Source organism: Lissotriton helveticus (genome assembly GCF_964261635.1).
Source record: "Lissotriton helveticus chromosome 1_1 unlocalized genomic scaffold, aLisHel1.1 SUPER_1_unloc_7, whole genome shotgun sequence".
Lineage (NCBI taxonomy): Eukaryota > Metazoa > Chordata > Amphibia > Caudata > Salamandridae > Lissotriton > Lissotriton helveticus.
Genome location: NW_027611714.1, coordinates 4,318,745 through 4,340,668, shown reverse-complemented (window position 1 = coordinate 4,340,668; position 21,924 = coordinate 4,318,745). Strand labels below are relative to the sequence as shown.

Genomic DNA, 21,924 nt, shown 5'->3' with positions numbered 1-21,924 from the left:
TAGTTACCACAAGGATAGCTTTCAATAAAGGTTGCATGGAACCTATCATCAATAAGGGTTGTTTGGACTGGTGCAAGGTGCCCACTAGAATAGTGGACAGCATATGCCAGGCCAACTTCTCAAATATTAATTCAAGTCTTACTAAAGCAGGCACGACAAAGTGCACAGCATTGGCGCCCTTCTTCTTTGTATTTGCAGCAGCGTGCCATGCGCCCTTCCACTTTAATAACGCCTGTCGCTTATTTGAAATGCAGCCCACACAGCATTCGTGAGACGCTGCTCGTTTGTATTTGCAGCGCCATGCAGGATCTCACTTTGGGAGCGGCTGCCGCCCCACACAGCATGCGTGTCCTGCAAGTGCTGTGTGGGGCGGGGGCTGTTCTTGCAGTGGGAGCGTGCAGGGCCCGCTGCAAATGCAAACAAGCGGGCACCATTGCCCAATTAATGGATAACTTATCCTATGGCTTCATCAGGACCTTAAGTATTGCTACTGCTCTCCGTCAGTACCTCTGGCGGTTCCAAAAGCCGTCTGGGGCTTTTGGAACCGCCAGAGATACTGACGGAGAGAGCGGTGCCTCCTATGTCCTATCAGTGGCCAGGTGAGGAGAGGTCTTATCCTCTCAAAAAACGGGAAATCGTCATTTACAGAGGAACTGTTATCCTTATTTACAGATAAAGAGGTTGTATCAGTTCCAACTCTTTACACACATTATATATTGTGTATTTATAACACTCACTTGCAGTAGCAATACTTAAGGTCCTGACGAAGGCATAGGACACGTTATCCATTAATTGCTGAAACATGTTGACCCTTCACATCTAGACAGTTACTTGTTTAAGACTGCCGTTTTGCACTGTTTTTATGTCTTGATCTCTGAGAGGCACGAATAAATAATTTTGCTTCCCATTGGTAATTTTAACTCACATCACATACACACTACTGCACTGCATTCACGATTCCCACATAATCGAGTACTCGCATCTAGAGGTCCAAATACAGCGTGTTTTATCAAAATAGGTCAAAACATCTACGAGCTCCCCTTTCCTGAAGCAAGGGTTGCAGCCCTTAGTGCCACTAGTGTGGCATTAGAAGGAGACACAGATGATGAAGCATGTCACCACTAGTGAGTTATGGGAATCCGTACTTTTAATAGAATTTTCCTTCACTGAGTTGTAGAAACCAGATTAGTCCTGTTGCTAGTTTCTTACATTTATCTTGCTTATCAGACCCATGGATATTTGTGTTGTTTAGACAACAACCCTAGGCCAGACAATGGAAGAAGCATGGTCTCTGAAAGGGGGGCGAACAATAGAGCACAGGGTCTGCATATGATTTTAAACCAGCCGAGACTGATTATTAATAACAACAACAAAAACACCCACCCTGCAAACAGCCTCCTCTAACAGGCACCTTCCATTCATTTGATAATTAAAACAACATATAATGCACATGTGTTTAGGTGTTTCCCTTTCTTTATTTCATAATAATACTGAATGGGATTTCTTTTCAATTGGACTTGGGAGTGCAGTGTATTTGTCTCTTGGCTTGGGGAGTCAAGTTAAATAAATAATACCATGGTTATGATTTTTACATTCATTTATTTTGATTTTTTTCCTCCATTTTTTGTGATCACTCTGATCACATACAGGATATGTACACAGTATTTTTGAGTATGCTTAGTTATGCATAAGGTCGTTTATTTGCCTTAATCTTAATAATTTAGAATTCAAGATATTCCCAACGGAGCATATAAATATTTAAAAACAGAAGGTGGAATAATTGCGGTCTTCGTTGAGTTTAGTTCAATAAACACACATTGTCTATACTCTTTATCTGAAATTGCACATGTAATACTAGTTGCCTGGATTTTTGTTATGAGTAAAATAAGTCAGAACAATTTACTAATAGATAAATTTATGCATTGCAGGGTCACGGTACGTAAGCACTGTTTAAAAAGTGATAGATTATACACATCGATGAGACATAGAAACTCGACCGGATAAACGTGTAATATTTCCGGTGTAAACAATAAACTAAGGCGCGTTTTTGTTAATATTATTCTAAAAGTGAATGGTCAAGACACGACAGTTGTTTTAACCAATATCTGATTACTTGAGACAAACCGGATATATCTTAAAGATTTCCGTTTGTCTATGCCATGGTTTCAGTAAGTATTTCCTGCCATATCGACGTGCGGACCTATGAGGGAACATGGATCAAAAATAGAGGCTGTAGTTGGCGCGCATGCTCATGTGCAGGAACGAACAGTGAATAGTCAACTTACGATATCATGTTTCGGTTCACTAACAATGATTGGCCAATAGACGATTTGCATTTGAACCAATCCCTGAAAATTTTAGACTAACCGGAAACACTTCATCAATTTCCGTTTGTGCATACCTTGACCCGTACAGACGCAATACAGATTGAAATAATGGGCTTTATATAACATTTCCGGTTACACCGGTGAGCGGACGTATTAGGGAACACAGACCCTATAATAGAGGCGGTTGTTGGCACGTTTTTTAAACATTCCGATTGGATAATAGAGCATTTAAATAGAGGCAGGAACTAACTAGGAATTGTCGACTCTTTACCAAGCGAGTCGTCGAGGATGTAAGATGCGGGAGAAGCTGATCATTATTGACGGAGGTAGGTGTATGGCCGACTCGAGCCTTACATGGCAGATATTTTTGCGTAGAATAGAGACGACATGGTTATTTGAAAGGGGACAATTAATTTACTTTGTCTCCTTGTTTGCCTTTGTGATTCTTTTCTTAGGAATTTTTGGAATTGTGAAATATCGTATGGAAGATAACTTTTTGGCATATTGACCGAACAGACAGTACGAGCACGATTCGAAGGGTAGGAGCCATTTAAACTTGAGTTTTTGGTAGAATAGACATAGTGTTTCATAAAGATCCTAGGATTCGTTACCCTGTACTGGATCTTAGGTGACTGTACATTTTCTTTAGGTAGTGATACCATACCTGTATTAAATAGAGCTTGGTGAATTTAAAGGGATTGAGAATAATTCTCTTTTTCCCAAACATGGACTTTTGAGAAGATCAGGACGTATTCTATTTTCAAATATATACAATTTCTTTTCTTATACTAGTGGACCATAAGAGATACCGTGTTCTTAAAATTGGAGACTTCTCAACCGCTTCTGTGAAAACTACTTGATTTAAACGGAAGCATTTTCCTGTTTTCTTTATAAATCTAGGTGAGAAATCATTTACCATTGACTTGTTTACAAGCAGGGGATAATTGTAATTTAAATGGTGCACATAGATACGAAATGAATCATTCTGTTTTAAAATGTTTTTGTCTCGGAAAAATCTTAAAAAGAAGGGTTAAAGGTTTCATATATTGGTCACACTCAGGAGGAGTTGTTCTGTTTAAAATTCTCAATTAAATGACATTATTTGGCAGAATGTTAAATAGGCAGGCATTGTTTTAAATTGTTTTAGATTGTTATATAGGCAGAATCAAGAGGAATTATTAGTAAATGAACTATGGAATGCAAGATCGATAACGAAAGTATATATGAATGGTTAGTTATATTTTTTCTTTTTTTCTTTACTTCTACAGCCCTGATGATGTCCCTTTGAGGACGAAACGCGTAGGCTGTATTTTGATGTATTTGATCATCAATTGAACTGGATGTATTTGATCATCATTTATTTTGAAGCATCTTTGAAAAATAACACTTAAAGTGGAAAAAGAAAAAGAAAAAACGAAAAGAAGCAAGCCTGCTGTAAAGAGTTTCTATTACTGTTGAATTAATTATGTCTACATATGACTTTTGATAGATTTCATTTTCAATACAAGATACTCCGTGGTTTTGTATATAATTTCTAGTTGCAGTGGCCTTTGTGGTGGGCCATTCCAAGTTGAGTGTCTAAAACAATTACAATTTGATTGGGTTAAGAATTGGATTTCTCGAAGTGCATTAAATAGGCAACTCTCACCGCATAGTATTGTTGTTTTAAATAAATAATGTAATTCATTCAACGGCTTGTGTTTTGCTTCAGATGAGTAATCAACAGATTGTGCGTTTCCGATACCCCAAAACAAAGTATATTTATCACATAAAAGTTATACCCTCTTATATTAGGGCACAGAATACAAGTTCCCGAATAAAAAAGGCAGGATTTCGTTTTGTTTGGAAGCTACGTCATGAAATCAACAGGTCTGTTTTATTTAGCTGTCAGATGCGTTCTCCCAGTACTTCATTATCCGTGGACATGACCATACTGTATAGACGAACATAGCCCATGCCAATGCATGATTTCGCCACATGTTTGTCTTTCCTGGGTCAGTCCTGTGTATCATTTTGAGTGTGCCATTAATGCAGTGAAATCATAACATGTTTGAGGGCAGTGTCCCACTTGTATATGTGAATTACAACTATAGTCCCTTCCTCATTTCTGCCTCACCATCAAAATATTTTTTGGCATGTCATCTTGTAGTGTTCTTTAGTGTCTTGTGACCGATCCGCTCGACTAAGGCAGATCCAGCATGTCTGTGAGGGTGCTTGTGAACCAGGTGTCCCTCAATGCTTGTGGTTTTTCCTGCCTGTGACTGGAAGCATTTAACCTGTTGAATTGTGGGATTTGCAGTCCAAACTCTGTAGTTTTTCCCTTCATTCCCCGTGACTATCAGTTTTACCCTCCAAATGTCTCCTTTGCTCTGTGCTAAGACCTGTATGTTAAGCAGTGCACCCCCAGTGACCATTTTGTGATAACAAGTAAGTGAAACCAGCCCCCCTTCCCCCTGAGACAGCAATCATCTGTTGTAAGCTGTTTAAACTGTGTTTAATAGGGACTGTTCACTTCGTTTTTTGGCCAGGAGAGGGAGTAAAGTTTTATACAAATAGTGTTGTTAGAGGACACGTTTGTTAGGGCCTTACCTGCAGAAGTACAAAGTGTGGATTGAGCCTGTCTGTCTCCTTGGAGATTTCTGAATAGAGGAGCAGCTTCTAACTCCCTGGTCAGCAAACCTTGTCTGAGGTATCTGGGACCTAATATAGTAATGTTTGATACATGTGTACACTGATTGGTGGTTGTATCTGATGTTTCTATTGGATTAGGGTTAGTGTCTTCATTGGTTGGGTATTTGAGGGTTCTGATTGGTTTCTGGGTCTGTGATTCAATCAATGTAGGGTTGGGGCTAGGGTTAGGATTTCTATTGGAAGTAGGGACTAGGGCTGAAGGGGTCACCTGACTACTAGGGCCATAAACAGCCAAGGCTTAGGGCATCTCCGCTTGGGAGTCGGAGCTAAGGGTGGAGAGGACATGGGTGAGTGCCTGTTTAAACGTGTTGGAGACTGGCCGGGACCAGTGCCAGGAATGCTGGCCATTCATTAATACCCACCCTACGTATTTGTCACTCTGTACATATACATTTATTTTCACTATAGATATGGGCCTATCTTTGTGTATTGCTTTGTATAAACATGTACAATACTTATGTTATAAAACAACAAAAAAGACAAAAATCATCTTTGGTCTACATGTATTTGCTTCCATTGTGCATCTATGTACCGCCATGTACTTGGATCTATGTGTCTGTTACTTTTCTCCTTAAAAAGCATATCCAATGCACTATCCTATTTCTCATCCTATACCTCTATCAATATCTTTAATCTGCATATACTTACCTCCTTTATGCATCTATATACTTTCAATTTACTTATGTATCTATATATTTATCACTTTCTTCTAATTTAGCATTTTCAATGCACTACCCTATTTCTCAGCTTATACTTCTCTCAATATATCTTCTAGCCCAACTTTCTGACTCATTTCAAACTTCTTTCTACTACTCTTTCCAATTCACTACCCTATGTCTCACCCTATATATCTATCAATATATCCTCTACACCCACTCTCTTTTATCCCAAACCCCATACCACTATGTTTCACAAAATAATCCTCTCTCCTACTCTGTCCCACCTTCTATCAACAGACATCTCTTTTACTATACCGATCCCCCTAAAGAAACCTTTTTAAACTCTCCCCTCTGACTCTTCCCCTCCAAAAACACTTTTTACTCATCCAAAAGCCTCCTCCTACTGCTATGACCTAAAAAAAGAAATCCTTCACTTTTCTATCCCTCCACTATCCTTTTCAATCAAAATAACAGACTAACATGTTCATTTCTCTAATTCCATATTCCACCATATTAATTCACCACTAATCCTTTATGGGTTCCAGAGTAGCGTGCTACTGGCCATTAAAGCGTTTCAACACCTCATCAGGCTTACAAGCGCTATATAAATGCAAACCTTTTTTCCTTTTTTACCTCTCCCCAACCCTTCTCAATCCAAATAACTGACTAACATATCCACCACTCAAATTACTTCATATTTCACTATACTAATTTTCAACACTAATCCTTTATGGGTTCCTAAGTAGCCTGCTACTCGCCAGAAAAGCGCTTTAACACCCCATCAGGGGTAACAGGCACTATATGAATGCAACCCTTTCTTTCCCTTCTATCCCTCCGCTATCCTTCACACTCCAAATAACAGACTAATATCCACCACTCAAATTACTTCCATGTTTCACCATACTAATTCACCACTAATCCTTTATGGGTTTCCGGAATACCATGCTACCCGCCAAAAAAAGCGCTTCAACACCCCCATCAGGGGTTAGAAGCGCTATATAAATACAAACCTTCTTTCCTCTTCTATCCTTCTGCTATCCTTCGGAATCCAAATAACTGACTAACATATCCACCACTTAAAAGTTACTTGCATGTTTTACTATACTAATTCAAAACTAATCCTCAATAGGTCCCGGAGTAGCTTGCTACTCGCCGAAAAAGCGCTTCAACGCCTCGTCAGGGGTAGTAAGCGCTATACAAATGCAATTACAATACAATACAATATTGTGATTTTATTGCAGATGCTGATGAGCAATGGGGGATCTTAAAGTAAGAACTGCCACCAATTAAAAAATGGTCTGACGTGGCAATCCAAATCAATGCCACTTATCTAGAGAAGGGACCACGGGCGGCGAATGTCAGATCCACATCCGATAGGCATGGAGCAAATACTTTCAACAATGGCAATTGTGCTAGTCGCATAGACTACTTATTAATCAATCTGCGACTGTGGCATCCCTTAAGGGATATGGTAGTAAGAGAGCGGCCAGAGAGTGACCACAACCCCCTGTGTGCAACTCTTGATTTGTTACCACAACGGGAACACACGCGATCAGAGAGTAATTTGCTCACAAGGATGTGGTTCCATCAAACGACATGAGACGCCTAAAATGGGCAAATATACTCAAGCACCCCGAAGCTTTAGCTTCAATATCACTAGATGTTGAAGGGGCGAGTTCAGAGTTGGAAGTATGCATGCTAAACTCAGCTGCTCTTGACCCGGTGATCGGTACCCATGTTAGCTTTTTTGCCAAGCTACGCACTTATTTTAATAGATGCCATTATGCCAAGGGAGTCTATCCTAGGAAAGGCCCACAGTGGTTCAATATGGAATGTAAAGAGGTGCGTAGAAAACTAGGAGCTGCAATTAAAGAGTGAAATCCCAGTGCTGTACGGCAACTAAGGTATAATTACCGAAGAGCACAAGTTAGATAGATGGCAGGAACTCAAATTAGCATGCGAAAACAAAAATCCCAAACAGTTTTGGAACATAGCTAAGTGGGACAGGGGTGGTCTGCCAACCCAGCCGCAAAACCACGTTTCACAGGAGCATTGGGTCACTCACTTTAAGCCTCAATATGCACGTAGCTCAGGGGAAGGGACGGAAGAGAAGCCCCCGTGCCGGTACTAAACAGGCACAGTTTTTGAAGATGCTGAAGTTAGTCTGGCCCATTACCAGTGGCAGTGATGAACTCAAACGCTCCACCCATCATTTTCCGTATTCATAAATATGCCAGGTGTGCCCAGATGTGGGTCCCGTGCTCGCTGCAATGCTGGAATCAAGCCGCACCCTACAGTCAGGACCCAGATGTGGGTCCTGTGCTCGCTGCACCACTGGAATGAAGCCGCACCCTACAATCAGGACCCAGATGTGGGTTCAGTGCTCGCTGCACCGCTGGAATCAAGCCGCACCATACAGTCAAGGCCCAGATAGGCTGAAACCGGTCTTGGTTTGGTTGAGTTCCGGCTCAGAAAAGATCTGCATTGGCTCTTCAGGCTGGATTGCTTCTATTGGAAGGAGTCTAAAGCTGATTTGAATATGGTGCTTCCTGTTTGAGGTGGCATTGTGGGCCAACAACCAATTGATCTCCCTCTTCTGCTTGGCCTGGGGAGGACCTGGACGTAAGCCGGAGTCTATTGAGGATGAGGATGTGATAAATGCCTGGTATGGACCAGGACATGAGCCGGGGCTTGTGAGGCTCAGGATGTGAGCCAGGGCATTGTGAGGACCACAACCTGAGCTGGGCCTTGTGAGGACCAGGACGTGAGCTGGGGCCTTGTGAGGACCAGGACGTGAGCTGGGGCCTTGTGAGGACCAGGACGTGAGCTCGGGCCTTGTGAGGACCAGGACGTGAGCCAGGGCCTTGTGGAGACCAGGACGTGAGCCAGGGGCTTGTGAGGCTCAGGATGTGAGCCAGGGCATTGTGAGGACCAGAACATGAGCTGGGCCTTGTGAGGACCAGGACGTGAGCTGGGGCCTTGTAAAGACGAAGACATGAGCTGGGCCCTTGTGAGGACCAGGACGTGAGCTGGGCCTTGTGAGGACCAGGACGTGAGCTGGGGCCTTGTGAAGACGAGGACTTGAGCTGGGGCCTTGTAAAGACGAGGACGTGAGCTGGGGCCTTGTGAGGACCAGGACGTGAGCCAGGGCCTTGTGCGGACCAGGACGTGAGCCAGGGCCTTGTGGGGACCAGGACGTGAGCCAGGGCCTGGTGAGGACCAGGATGTGAGCCTGGGTCTAGTGAGGACCAGGACGTGAGCCAGGGCCTTGTGAGGACCAGGACGTGAGTCAGGGTCTTGTGAGGACCAGGACGTGAATCTGGGCCTTGTGAGGACCAGGACGTGAGCCGGGTCCTGGTGGGGACCAGGATGTGAGCCAGGGCCTTGTCTGGACCTAGACATGAGCCGGGGCCTTGTGAGGACCTAGATATTAGCTGGGGTCTTATGAGGAACAGGACGTGAGCCAGGGCCTTGTGAGGACCAGGACTTGAGCCGGGCCTGGTGGACCAGGTCGTGAGCCGGGCCTGGTGGACCAGGACATGACCTGGGGCCTGGTGGACCAGGGCCTTGTGAGGACCAGGATGTGAACCGTGGCCTGGTGAGGACCTGTTATGTTCCATATAGGTACCCATATATAGGTCTGGGTAATATCATATACTTTCACCTTTTAGGATTGAACCTTTACCTAGTTCAAGTCCTGGGTGCAGCAGAAGGGTTTTTCCCTGAACAATAGCCTCCTATAACTTCATCAATGGACTAATACAGTATGAATGAATATTCATGAGGGTTCTTGGAAACTAGGTAGAAGCTACACCACCTGCATAATATCTATGTACAAGGTTCATCCCCTAGGTCATGCTCAAATCCAAAAATGGCTAATACAAGGGACAAGGGACAAAGAAACACTAGATAATTTTTGTATAAACACGGCACATCTTACTGAGTTCAGGGGGCGTGGCTTGGGTGCCGATGGTGAGTCGGCGTGAGCAGCTAGCTCCGTGCCCGACCCCGCCAATTATCCTGTTAAACCGCGGCTGGTGCGGCAGTATTTACAAAATCAAGCACCGGAACGATTGAGGAGGCCGGCCGGCACGGAGCGGTGCTCGTAGGGAGCTCTGAGCTGCTTCTGTGGCAGGCGGAATTCGTCTGCGGAGCTGTGGGCGAGGAGTAGGCAAAATGGCGGCGGTGCTCGTCAACTGCGAGCGGACGGCGGAGCCCAGGGAACTCTGAGTCGGTACACCTCCGCATGACGATCATATGCTCAGCATACACTGCGGACTATAGCCGCCCCTGAGTGGTACCTCAAGTGAGTAGCAGCCACTTTTGCCTGCTCAGGAATCGACAGGCGGAAGTTCCGACTGGGGCTCCTAAAATGGCGCCAGGAGAGACGGCGGATCGGGGCAGCCGATAGCAGTGGCGAAATGCAGCGGGTGTCCCCCAACGGCCAGCGGCCTGGTGATGTGCTGCCGCTAATGTTGAGAGCCTGATATATGGACCTGATTCTGGTGCTCTGTAAGCTCCGGTCAGACTCAGAGGCAGCTGCGAGCACAGCATACGGAGCGCACCACCGGGAGAGCAGGCTTGTAGGCCCCCATACGTCCAGGGCTGTTGGGAGGAGTGGCGAACACGACGTATACAGTACGAAGTGCCGGTGGAGGTGAGGAGTGCGGTGGGATCGCCCCCTGGCCCGGAGGTGAGGAGTGCTGCGGGAGTAATACTGACGCAGTGGGAGTGCGGACGGAAACAGGTCAGCGGTGCCACACATCCGAGGTACATAGACATGGAAGCGGCATTGCCAGGCTACAGGAGATGCCTGAATATTGCACACCACGGTGCGCCTAAGTGGTACCTAGACGGAATCGCCGCGTCAAAGTGGGATTGAAAGAGGGCAACACTGGGCACGGTGTACACCTGGAGAAACCTGGCCCGCTGCTGATTGGAATGCGGCGAGGGGCGTAGGGGTGTGAGAACATTGTTGGGCCCCAGTACGGTGATTGTGATATTTCGGGGTAACTGTCCCAAAAAGAAGTACTGACAGTGGCATAAAGGCTGGAGTGGAATCTGAATGCGGCAAGGTCTTTGGACCCTGGGGCGGCATTGTAGTGGGGGTTGAACGTTTTGTGTCGCTGAAAGAGCCTCGCAGTTGGAGCTGAAGCTGGAAATATTTGTGACTGGAGGTCACTATTGAGAAGACGACCCCTGGCGGAAGGTGGACATCGGGGATACTCAGCCTGACGATATCTGGTGTCAACTGGCGGTGCGCTGCGGAAGTGATATTCAGGAGCGGTGATGGCAGTGTTGCCTACCCGCTGAAGGAGTCTCGCCGGCGGATTACTGGGTCACACCGTTACATGAAATGAAACCGAAGCCTAGAAAGGAAAACACAATGATGCATGACGACGTCCGTGCTGAGGAGGGAGAAGCTGCAGGTACGAGCTCAGAACAGAGGTTGACCAAGCGCCTGGATAAAATCTTGGAAGCCATTGCCGCCACAAAGGACTCTCCACATCAAGATATAACCCAAGTGGCAACCGGACTAGGACTACTGAGAGCGGACCACGCAAAATTGGCAGACAAGGTTAAAGATCATGAAGTGGCCCTCCAGGATTTGAAACCTGCGGTGGTGACGGTGGAACGCAAGTTAGAAAATGCATTGCAACGCCTAGCGACACTAGAAAAGAGGGCTGAAGATTCCGAAAGTCGCAATAGGTGGAATAATGTACGGATAGTGGGCCTGCCGGAAATAATAGAAGGCACGGACATGGTGGCCTATTTGGAGAACTGGTTCAAAATGCAGGTGGCCCCGGAGGGTCTAACTTCTTTCTTTATGCTTGAAAGAGTGCACCAGGTCCCCGCCAAGCCGCCGTTGCCGGGCCGCCCCCCCCAGGCCTGTGATGGCCAGAGTTCCCCACTATAAGGATAGAGACCTGTTGATTCAAAATGCGCGCTCAGGGGGGCCTTTCACGGTGGAGAACAGCGCGGTCACAATTTTCCCAGACTACACTCAGGATGTACAGAGGCGCAGGGCCTCGTATCTAGCTGTCAAGAAGGAGCTTCGATATGAGGGGATCCAATACTCGCTGCTGTTCCCGGCCAAGCTGAGGGTGATCCTGGATGGTTCGACGCAGTTTTTCTTGACACCAGAGGATGCTTGGTCCTGGCTTGAATCCTATAGAGCTGGTACTGACCGTAGACACAAGGGAGAACACGAACAGCCGAAACCACCACGGATGCGCCAATCCCAACGTGGGGAGCTCTGGAGGCGGCAGCGGCGGCGGCAATAACGGGCTCGCAAAAGGGAGACTCGACCAGGGGATGTAACATACATCAATCTCCTGGCGCCGCACTTAGTGGAGGATGTACAATGAGGCAGTAGAGCTTGGCCGCCTGCCGGAATCCATGAGAGAGGCGCTGATTGTCCCCTTATTGAAACCTGGGAGGGAGAGTAGTGATGTGACCGCCTGTAGACCCCTATCTATGGTAACGGTGGACTATAAAACCTTGAGCCGCATACTGGCCACGAGACTGCTGCCCCACATGACCACTCTAATCCACAAAGATCAGGCAAGATTTATCCCGACCAGAAATACCTCGAGCAATATCCGACGCCTCGTACGAGTGTTGGGGAGTGCATGGGATGAGGATATGATACCGGCCGTGTTGTTTGTAGACATAGAAAAAGCTTTTGACAGCCTGGAGTGGGATTACCTGGATAAGGTATTGGGGAATTTTGGCTTAGGTGAGCGTTTTCGCAGTTGGACGAGGGTCCTGTACTCCTTTGCTACTGCTAGGGTGCAATTGGGGTCTATGATATCTGCAGGATACCCGGTGCGGAGAGGAACGAGACAGGGGTGCTCACTCTCGCCCCTGCTGTTTGCATTGGCAATCGAACCTTTAGCAACAAGAGCGCGAACGGGGACGGCATACAGAGACCTCATGTATGGCGGCACTCCGCATTACATTTCATTGTATGCAGATGATCTGTTGTTGTTTTTGGAGGACGCAACAGTAGCGCTGCAAGGAGCAATGGACTTGCTATCGGAATTTGGAAGGCTGTCAGGTCTTAGGGTGAACTGGACCAAAAAAAAGGGACGGGAGTGCAGAGGCATGTCCTCTCGTATATCGTCATGCAGCAAAGGTTAGTATTGCGGGATTTAACCCTAGAGGAGAAGACCTTGAGGATGTGCTGGAATAAGAGCCAAAAGAGGGCGGGAGTGGTACACCCGTATGCGCCTGAAATTCCGCTGGGCATGCTAACAGCATTACCGCACGGAGGGGACTGGTCCCCGCTAATGGAGTGGGAAGAGTTGGGGCTTCTTATGGTGGGCGACCTCTACGCCGAGTTAATACCCTTTCGGGGCTGCAGGACCAATTTGGCCTCCCCGATGGCAGTTTCCTCTTGCACATGGCTATCACAACGGCGATTAAGAAACATTGGAAGACTGGGCAGGCAGAACCAAAGACCATGATGGCTTGCCAATACGTGGCGATGGCAGCGGGAATGTTTAAGGCGGTCATGTGCTTGCATTCTCAGATGTTAAAAAAGGGTATGGCACCGCTGACGGTCCTGAAGCAAAAATGGGAGGCAAGTGTGGGGAAACCCATACCGGATACAACATGGGGTCATATCCTGAGACGGACGTGGAAGGGGTGTAGGAATGCCAGATTCCAGCAAGTACATTTTTTTGTAGTGCACAGAGCTTACCTTACACCAGGGAAGATACGAAGGGTTTCCAGGTGCAGGACGCAGCGTGTCCTATATGCTCGATGCCTGCCGTGGAACTAGATCACATGTTGTGGGAGTGTCCGAAGCTAGGGCTCTATTGGTCTGAGGGAGCACTTCTTAACACTATCACTGACCGGCAGGTGGATTTTGATAAGGCAATTTGTTTACTGCTTTGGTTTCCTCACACGAAAATGAACAAAATCACTAGCAAATTCATTGATTTGGGTCTCATTTTAGCCCAGAGGGAAATAACCTGGCACTGGAAATCAAAGGGGGGTCCTTCTTACAGACGATGGGCGAGCGACTTGCTTAAATGGGCCCATGGGGAGGGCACTGTTATGCTCAGACAAGCAGCCCGCACAGCTAATGTGAAAAGTCTGGAGATGGCACGAGCATGGGAAGTATTAGTATGTACATTGCGCAATTATCAAGAAGCTGAAGTGGATTCGGAAGGGGAGGTCTTAACTGAAGTTCCAGGTGATACAATATTAGAAGTGCAGTGATCCTACAGGTCTCTTTCATTTAGGAGTGGACATAATGACACTGGGCCCACACCAGCAGTAATTGGGGGGGAGGGTATGGGTGGTGTTATCAGGGCCCTAATGCTGACATATGGGAGCACAACAAGGTGAAGGTTGCAGATGTGACATTCAAGTCAGTTGACTGGTTAAGGTGCTTCCCTGCTTAGTGGTTGTTATATTGAGGGGTGTTAACGTGAGTCGGATGTACAGGGTACCGGAAGGCGGGAGGCGGACCTCCTACTTATAAAAGCGCTACTTATTTTATTGTTTGGTCATTAGGGCCAGTTATTTGTTGGGTCAGGGAAAGGGGGAAAACGGAAAAAGCAGATACTAGATTGTTTAGCTGAGCAGATGTCATTGTTTCCTTAAGTGTTTCCTAATCCGGCATTCATTAGCTATTGCCGCCCGGCCCCCGGGATGGGGGCTAAACGGCTGTGTGCAGCTTATATTGCAGCTGGGGTGGGACACTGCTGGATAACGTGACACCCGAAACAAATGCTGGTATGTTTTCGAAATATCTGCAATAAAAAAAATTTCAAACAATCTTACTGAGTTAAGAGAGAGGAGATCAGGACTCCCATGCCGACACACTAACGTGAGACGCTGAAGTTCCTGCATTCAGACACTCCAGCTCGCAGTGGTGTTAACATCCCTTGCGGGTTGTCCAGTTCGAGACCAGAACGGGGGTCCCACACTCTCTCAATTCAGGTAATGGGGTTTGACTTATCCTAGGAGGATTCTTGGCTTAACACCTACATACATGCTTGGTACACTTAGGTACATCTAGCTAGGATTACATCGTAGGAGTACGCATTTTACTGTAATGTATTTTATATGCTGGTATGCATTCATTATTTTAGCAGAATGGTAGAAATTTATCATCCTTTTACGTTTCTAGTGCTTCTAGTTATGTATATCCTCTACTGTCTATTGATTGTCTCAGCACATCTATTTTACACTAGAATAACGACTGTTCATAAAATACATATTGAAAACATCCCAACCGTTTATTCTGTTTATCTATCTGAGAGGATCAGAGTTGTCATGTTTGATAGTTGCCAGAAACTCTTCCCTCCTTGGTAAGAGGAGTTTCCATTGGTACTGTGAGCTGGCTGCTATACAGGCCAACATACCAGATAGAGGTGTCCAGAATCAGTCTGACACCAATCCTATAGTCTATGTTGTCTAAACGCACAGAACCCATGTGACAAGCCAGGACATGCCTCTATGCCTACACCCCTGGACAGACCTCACCTCCTCTGCACCCCTGGACAGGCCTCCCCTCCTCTGCACCACTGGCCAGGCGTCACCTCCTCTCCTCCCCCTGGACAAGCCTCGCCTCCTCTGCACCCCTGGACAGGCCTCACCTCCTCTGCACCCCTGGACAGGCCTCTCCTCTGCACCCCTGGATAGGCCTCTCCTCCTCTGCACCCCTGGACAGGCCTCATCTCCTCTGCACCCCTGGACAGACCTCACCTCCTCTGCAACCCTGGACAAGCCTCACCTCCTCGGCACCCCTCGACAGGCCTCACCTCCTCTCCTCCCCATGGACAAGCCTCACCTCCTCTGCACCCCTGGACAGACCTCTCCTCCTCTGCACCCCTGGACAGGCCTCACCTCCTCTGCACCCCTGGACAGACCTCATCTCCTCTGCACCCCTGGACAGGCCTCACCTCCTCTGCACCCCTGGACAGGCCTCACCTCCTCTCCTCCCCCTGGACAAGCCTCGCCTCCTCTGCACCCCTGGACAGGCCTCTCCTCCTCTGCCCCCTGGACAGGCCTCACCTCCTCTGAACCCTGGACAGGTCTCACCTCCTCTGCACCCTTGGACAGGCCTCTCGGTGAAGGATTCTAATTAAGGACAGAGGAGCCCAGAGTTCATTCCACCCCATACAGCGCCTCTGACTTCACTCTGAGCCTCGGGGCGCTATGCACAGGCCCCAGAGAGACACTGCTTCCACGGACAGGCCTCACCTCCTCTGCACCCCTGGACAGGCCTCACCTCCTCTGAACCCCTGTACAGGCCTCTCCTCCTCTGCACCCCTGGACAGGCCTCCCCTCCTCTGCACCTTTGGACAGGCCTCTCCTCCTCTGCACCCCTGGACAGGCCTCTCCTCCTCTGACCTCTGGGCAGGCCTCTCCTCCTCTGCACCCCTGGACAGTTCTCTGTACAGGCCTCACCTCCTCTGCACCCCTGGACAGGCCTCTCTTCCTCTGCACTCCTGGACAGGCCTCCCCATCTCTGCACCTTTGAACAGGCCTCTCCTCCTCTGCACCCCTGGATAGGCCTCTCCTCCTCTGACCCCTGGACAGGCCTCTCCACCTCTGCAGCCCTGGACAGGCTTCACCTCCTTTGCACCCCTGGACAGGCCTCACCTCCTCTGCAACCCTGGACAGTCCTCTCCTCCTCTGCACCCCTGGACAGGCCTCTCTTCCTCTGCACCCCTGGACAGGCCTCACCTCCTTTGCACCCCTGGACAGGCCTCACCTCCTCTGCACCCCTGGACAGGCCTCAGCTCCTCTGTACCCCTGGACAGGCCTCACCTCCTCTGCACCCCTGGACAGGCCTCAGCTCCTCTGTACCCCTGGACAGGTCTCTCCTCCTCTGCAGCCCTGGACAGGCCTCTCCTCCTCTGCAGCCCTGGACAGGCCTCAACTCCTTTGCACCCCTGGACAGGCCTCCCCTCCTCTGCACCACTGGACAGGCGTCACCTCCTCTCCTCCCCCTGGACAAGCCTCGCCTCCTCTGCACCCCTGGACAGGCCTCACCTCCTCTGCACCTCTGGACAGGCCTCTCCTCTGCACCCCTGGATAGGCCTCTCCTCCTCTGCACCCCTGGACAGGCCTCACCTCCTCTGCACCCCTGGACAGACCTCACCTCCTCTGCAACCCTGGACAAGCCTCACCTCCTCGGCACCCCTCGACAGGCCTCACCTCCTCTCCTCCCCATGGACAAGCCTCACCTCCTCTGCACCCCTGGACAGACCTCTCCTCCTCTGCACCCCTGGACAGGCCTCACCTCCTCTGCACCCCTGGACAGACCTCATCTCCTCTGCACCCCTGGACAGGCCTCACCTCCTCTGCACCCCTGGACGGGCCTCACCTCCTCTCCTCCCCCTGGACAAGCCTTGCCTCCTCTGCAACCCTGGACAGGCCTCTCCTCCTCCGCCCCCTGGACAGGCCTCACCTCCTCTGAACCCTGGACAGGTCTCACCTCCTCTGCACCCTTGGACAGGCCTCTCGGTGAAGGATTCTCATTAAGGACAGAGGAGCCCAGAGTTCATTCCACCCCATACAGCGCCTCTGACTCCACTCTGAGCCTCGGGCGCTATGCACAGGCCCCAGAGAGACACTGCTTCCACGGACAGACCTCACCTCCTCTGCACCCCTGGACAGGCCTCACCTCCTCTGAACCCCTGTACAGGCCTCTCCTCATCTGCACCCCTGGACAGGCCTCCCCTCCTCTGCACCTTTGGACAGGCCTCTCCTCCTCTGCACCCCTGGACAGGCCTCTCCTCCTCTGACCTCTGGGCAGGCCTCTCCTCCTCTGCACCCCTGGACAGTTCTCTGGACAGGCCTCACCTCCTCTGCACCCCTGGATAGGCCTCTCTTCCTCTGCACTCCTGGACAGGCCTCCCCATCTCTGCACCTTTGAACAGGCCTCTCCTCCTCTGCACCCCTTGATAGGCCTCTCCTCCTCTGACGCCTGGACAGGCCTCTCCCCCTCTGCAGCCCTGGACAGGCTTCACCTCCTTTGCACCCCTGGACAGGCCTCACCTCCTCTGCACCCCTGGACAGGCCTCTCCTCCTCTGCACCCCTGGACAGGCCTCTCTTCCTCTGCACCCCTGGACAGGCCTCACCTCCTTTGCACCACTGGACAGGCCTCACCTCCTCTGCACCCCTGGACTGGCCTCAGCTCCTCTGTACCCCTGGACAGGCCTCACCTCCTCTGCACCCCTGGACAGGCCTCAGCTCCTCTGTACCCCTGGACAGGCCTCTCCTCCTCTGCAGCCCTGGACAGGCCTCATCTCCTTTGCACCCCTGGACAGGCCTCTCCTCCTCTGCACCCCTGGACAGGCCTCAGCTCCTCCACATCCCCTGGACAGGCCTCACCTCCTCTGCCCCCTGGACAGGCCTCACCTCCTCTGCTCCTCCCTGGACAAGCCTCACCTCCTCTGCACCCCTGGACAGGCCTCTCTTCCTCTTCTTCCCCTCGACAGGCCTCTCCGCCTCTGCTCCTCCTCTGGACAGGCCTCTCGGTGAAGGATTCTCATTAAGGACAGAGGAGCCCAGAGTTCCTTCCACCCCGTACAGCGCCTCTGACTCCGCCCTGAGCATCAGGTGCTATGCACAGGCCCCGTAGAGAGACACTGCTCCCCTGGACAGGCCTCACCTCCTCTGCTCCCCTGGACAGGCCTCTCCTCCTCTGCCCCTCCTCTGGACAGGCCTCGCCTCCTCTGCTCCCCCTGGACAGGCATCTCCCCTGCACCCCTCAGGACAGGCCTCACATCCTCTGCACCCCGGGACAGGCCTCACCTCCGCTGCATGCACCGGGACAGGCCTCACCTCCTCTGCACGCCCAGGACAGGCCTCACTTCTTCTGCTCCCCCTGGACAGGCTTCTCCTCTGCACCCCTCAGGACAGGCATCACCTCCTCTGCACCCCTGGACAGGCCACACCTCCTCTGCACTCCCGCGGAACAGGCCCGAACTCTTCTGCATCAGCTTCGTAGGCCTCATCACCTCTGCACCCCTGGACAGGCCTCACCTCCTATCCTCCCCCTGGGGAGGCTTCACCTCCACTGCACCTCTTGGACAGGCGTCACCTTCTTTGCAACCCCCCCTAAAAAGGACATGCCTCACCTCCTTTGCACCCTTTGGACAAGCCTCACCTCCGCAGTACCCCCCAGGACAGGCCTCTCCTCCTCTGCACCCCTGGACAGACTGCGCCTCCTCTGCACCCCTGGACAGGCCTCTCCTCCTCCATATCCCCTGGACAGGCCTCACCTCCTCTATACCCCTGGGCAGGCCTCTCCTCCTCTGCACCCCGGGACAGGCCTCACCTCCTCTGCACCCCTGGGGAGGCTTCACCTCCACTGCACCTCTTGGACAGGCGTCACCTTCTTTGCAACCCCCCTAAAAAGGACATGCCTCTCCTCCTCTGCATCCCTGGACAGGCCTCTCCTCCTCTGCCCCCTGGACAGGCCTCTCCTCCTCTGCACCTCTGGACAGGCGTCACCTCCTCTGCTTCCCCTGGACAGGCCTCTCCTCCTCTGCACCCCTGGACAGGCCTCATCTCCTCTGCCCCTCCCCTGGACAGGCCTCTCCTCCTCTGCCCCCTGGATAGGCCTCTCCTCCTCTGCCCCCTGGACAGGCCTCTCCTCCTCTGCCCCCTGGACAGGTCTCTCCACCTCCACATCCCCTGGACAGGCCTCTCCTCCTCTGCACCCCCCCCTCTCTCCCCTGGACAGGCCTCTCCTCCTCCGCTCCGGGGGTGGAATCTGATACAGGAATTCATAAATTGCAGCCAAGTGAGTTGGCAGCTCTCCTACCTGAGCAGAAACCTGTCCGGGCTCTCTCCTCCTCCTGGGGGGGAGGGGCAGATCTGGGGTCTGTGAGGGTCTGAAGATGAAGGTCGCTGCACAGACAGACAGGGCTCCTTCCTCCTCTGCTGCAGGCTGCACACACCAGTAGAGGCCGGAAGTGATGTCACCCCCGCTGCTGGTGCTGTCTCTGCCACCGCTGACCCAGAAGAGGAAACTCTTCTCCTTACATCCAATGTGCAGATCAGTGGTTTCAGCAGCAGGCGAGGAGCGCCCTCAGGTGGCCGCGGACGGAACCGCCGCCTCCAGGCTCCAGCAGGGAAACAAGCATTGGTGACTGTAAAGACCTGGGTTTTTAAATGTCACAGAGGTGTGGACACTCACAGTCCATGACAGGGTCTTGTATTGGAAACCAGCATTGGCGCCTGCAAAGGATCAGACATGACATTCAGGAGTGAATTTAAATGAGGACTTGTATTTCAAGTGTGCAATGTAGACACAGCTGCTGCAATGAGGCTGAGCAGCGTTTCTAATGTTCCTGGGGGTGATTGTTTATATTGTACAGGGCCATGAATTCCTCAAACCATAGCTGCCAAGGTTTCAGATTGCTATGTGTGAAATTTTCATAATTTCAGTGAAATTATGAGTGACATTTCAATGACTATGAGTGACACTGACTTGTGGCGGGCAAAATCAAGTAATAAAGATTAGGGAAACATAAATATCGGAAATTACCCCCATTTCAGCAACAAGAAACTCTAACAAGGTCTTAAAATTGCATCAAAGCATCAGAAATGGAAGGAAGGGCACTAACCGGAGACAGCAGCATGACTGCAGCTCTCAGTGACAGAGACATTTTCCCCCTGAAATAAAACCAAACACATAAATCCATGGAAAAAGCGAAATATCAGAAATTACTACGCCCTTTAAAACAGTAATAAGCTTTGGAAAGACGTTCAAGTTTCTACATAGCCCCTGAATTGCAAACTTACAAACCGACAGCCCCTTTCTAAGATGAATGTCACTGGAAGGGGGCCTGCTAGCAAAAGGCATGTGTTTTAAAACTCACTATTCACAAGGGAGAGGGTCAAAGAGTACACGTGTAACAACACGAGACAGAAAAAAGAAATCTGTTTTGAAAACTGCCCTCACCCACACACAAAAGCGTGTGACATGCTTCATCATCGGGTCTGCTTACAAAACGCCCTGGTGTAGCCACACTCAGGGCGGAGCATAAGGGAAGGGGAAAAACTAATAATGTTTTGAGAACCTAGTGTTCTCTTCTAACACGACCCATCCTCATTCTTTTTAATCCTGGTTGTGGAACCTATAAATAAAGGTTTCATTGGTATCCACAAACCACTTTTAAAGCACTTTCCCATTAGCTGCACTTTGTCTTATCACCATTCCCAGTCACAGGGTGATATTCACTGTTCTATCACTTGGTTTGTTACATTTGTGTTGTGTCCTATCATTTCTCAATATTTTATTATTTTTTCCCCTTCCCTTATGCTCCGCCCTGAGTGTGGCTACACCAGGGCGTTTTGTAAGCATATGTTTTAAAACTTCATGGGATATAAATTGCACACAGATGATCAATCATGGTAATTAAGAAATCATTTTTAGAAGCATTATATGTGAACTGTAACTCGTCCAAGCATGTTTTTTTTTTAAGGGACAAACTTCTCCCTTTTCCGTCTTCATACTGCTGTTCAAAAAAGGTTTTTGTTTTGGCGTTTATAAAAACAGAAGAGCTCAGGTCTTACAAGCAATATTCTGCTTAGGCCGCATGTGGAGAGCAGGGCACGTGCACAATCCAGTACGGATGACAGCACTAGGTCAGGTGTAACATGAAAACGAAGTACAGAACTCCCATGATCGCTTTTAGGTGACCTCGAGACGCCACAATGTACTAAAGAAACAGCCCATGGAAAATAAAATGCAATCGTTTATACAAAAACGCAGTCATGTAGATAAGAACCGGAGTATGTGAAAAACAAGAGAGGTTCGGGATTAAATACACTCATATCACTGCTAAACAATTCCCAAGCAGGCCTCTGCAACAGGTTATGAAATAATTGCATAACATTATGATGTGAATGCAGAGTCCGTACACTGCCCAGATGAACAGAAGGGCCCTGCACACGTTTGTTTTCAGAAGTTGCTGTCACGGAGAGCTACCACATAGATACTGAGCACGTGAGCTGTGCTGAATAAAGTTCACTAGAAGAAACCAAGAGAACCTGTTTACTAAATAGATTAATTCAGTCTAAAAACAAAGCTACATTGGCACAACTTAGCTGAATAGCTGAGACAATTGAGACAAACGATGCCTCTGTCTACGCTAGTTACATGATGACAGAGAGCGCACAACGGGAACGTTGTACCACACATAAATCAAGGACAATTTGCAATTAAAGAAATGTTTACTTTTTAAGGAACGCTACAAATTGAAGA

The 21,924-nt window shown here is 49.4% G+C and overlaps 1 protein-coding gene across 1 annotated transcript in view; it reads right to left on the bottom strand.

Moving 5' to 3' along the window:
* Positions 1 to 19,595, bottom strand: part of LOC144806393 (uncharacterized) — a 51,817-nt gene extending 32,222 nt beyond the window's left edge. Inside the window, exon 1 of the mRNA XM_078672757.1 lies at positions 19,477 to 19,595. The gene's annotated coding sequence lies outside the window, so the exon portion shown is untranslated. The remainder of the gene's footprint in view (positions 1 to 19,476) is intronic.
* Between the last annotated feature and the right edge of the window lie 2,329 nt (positions 19,596 to 21,924).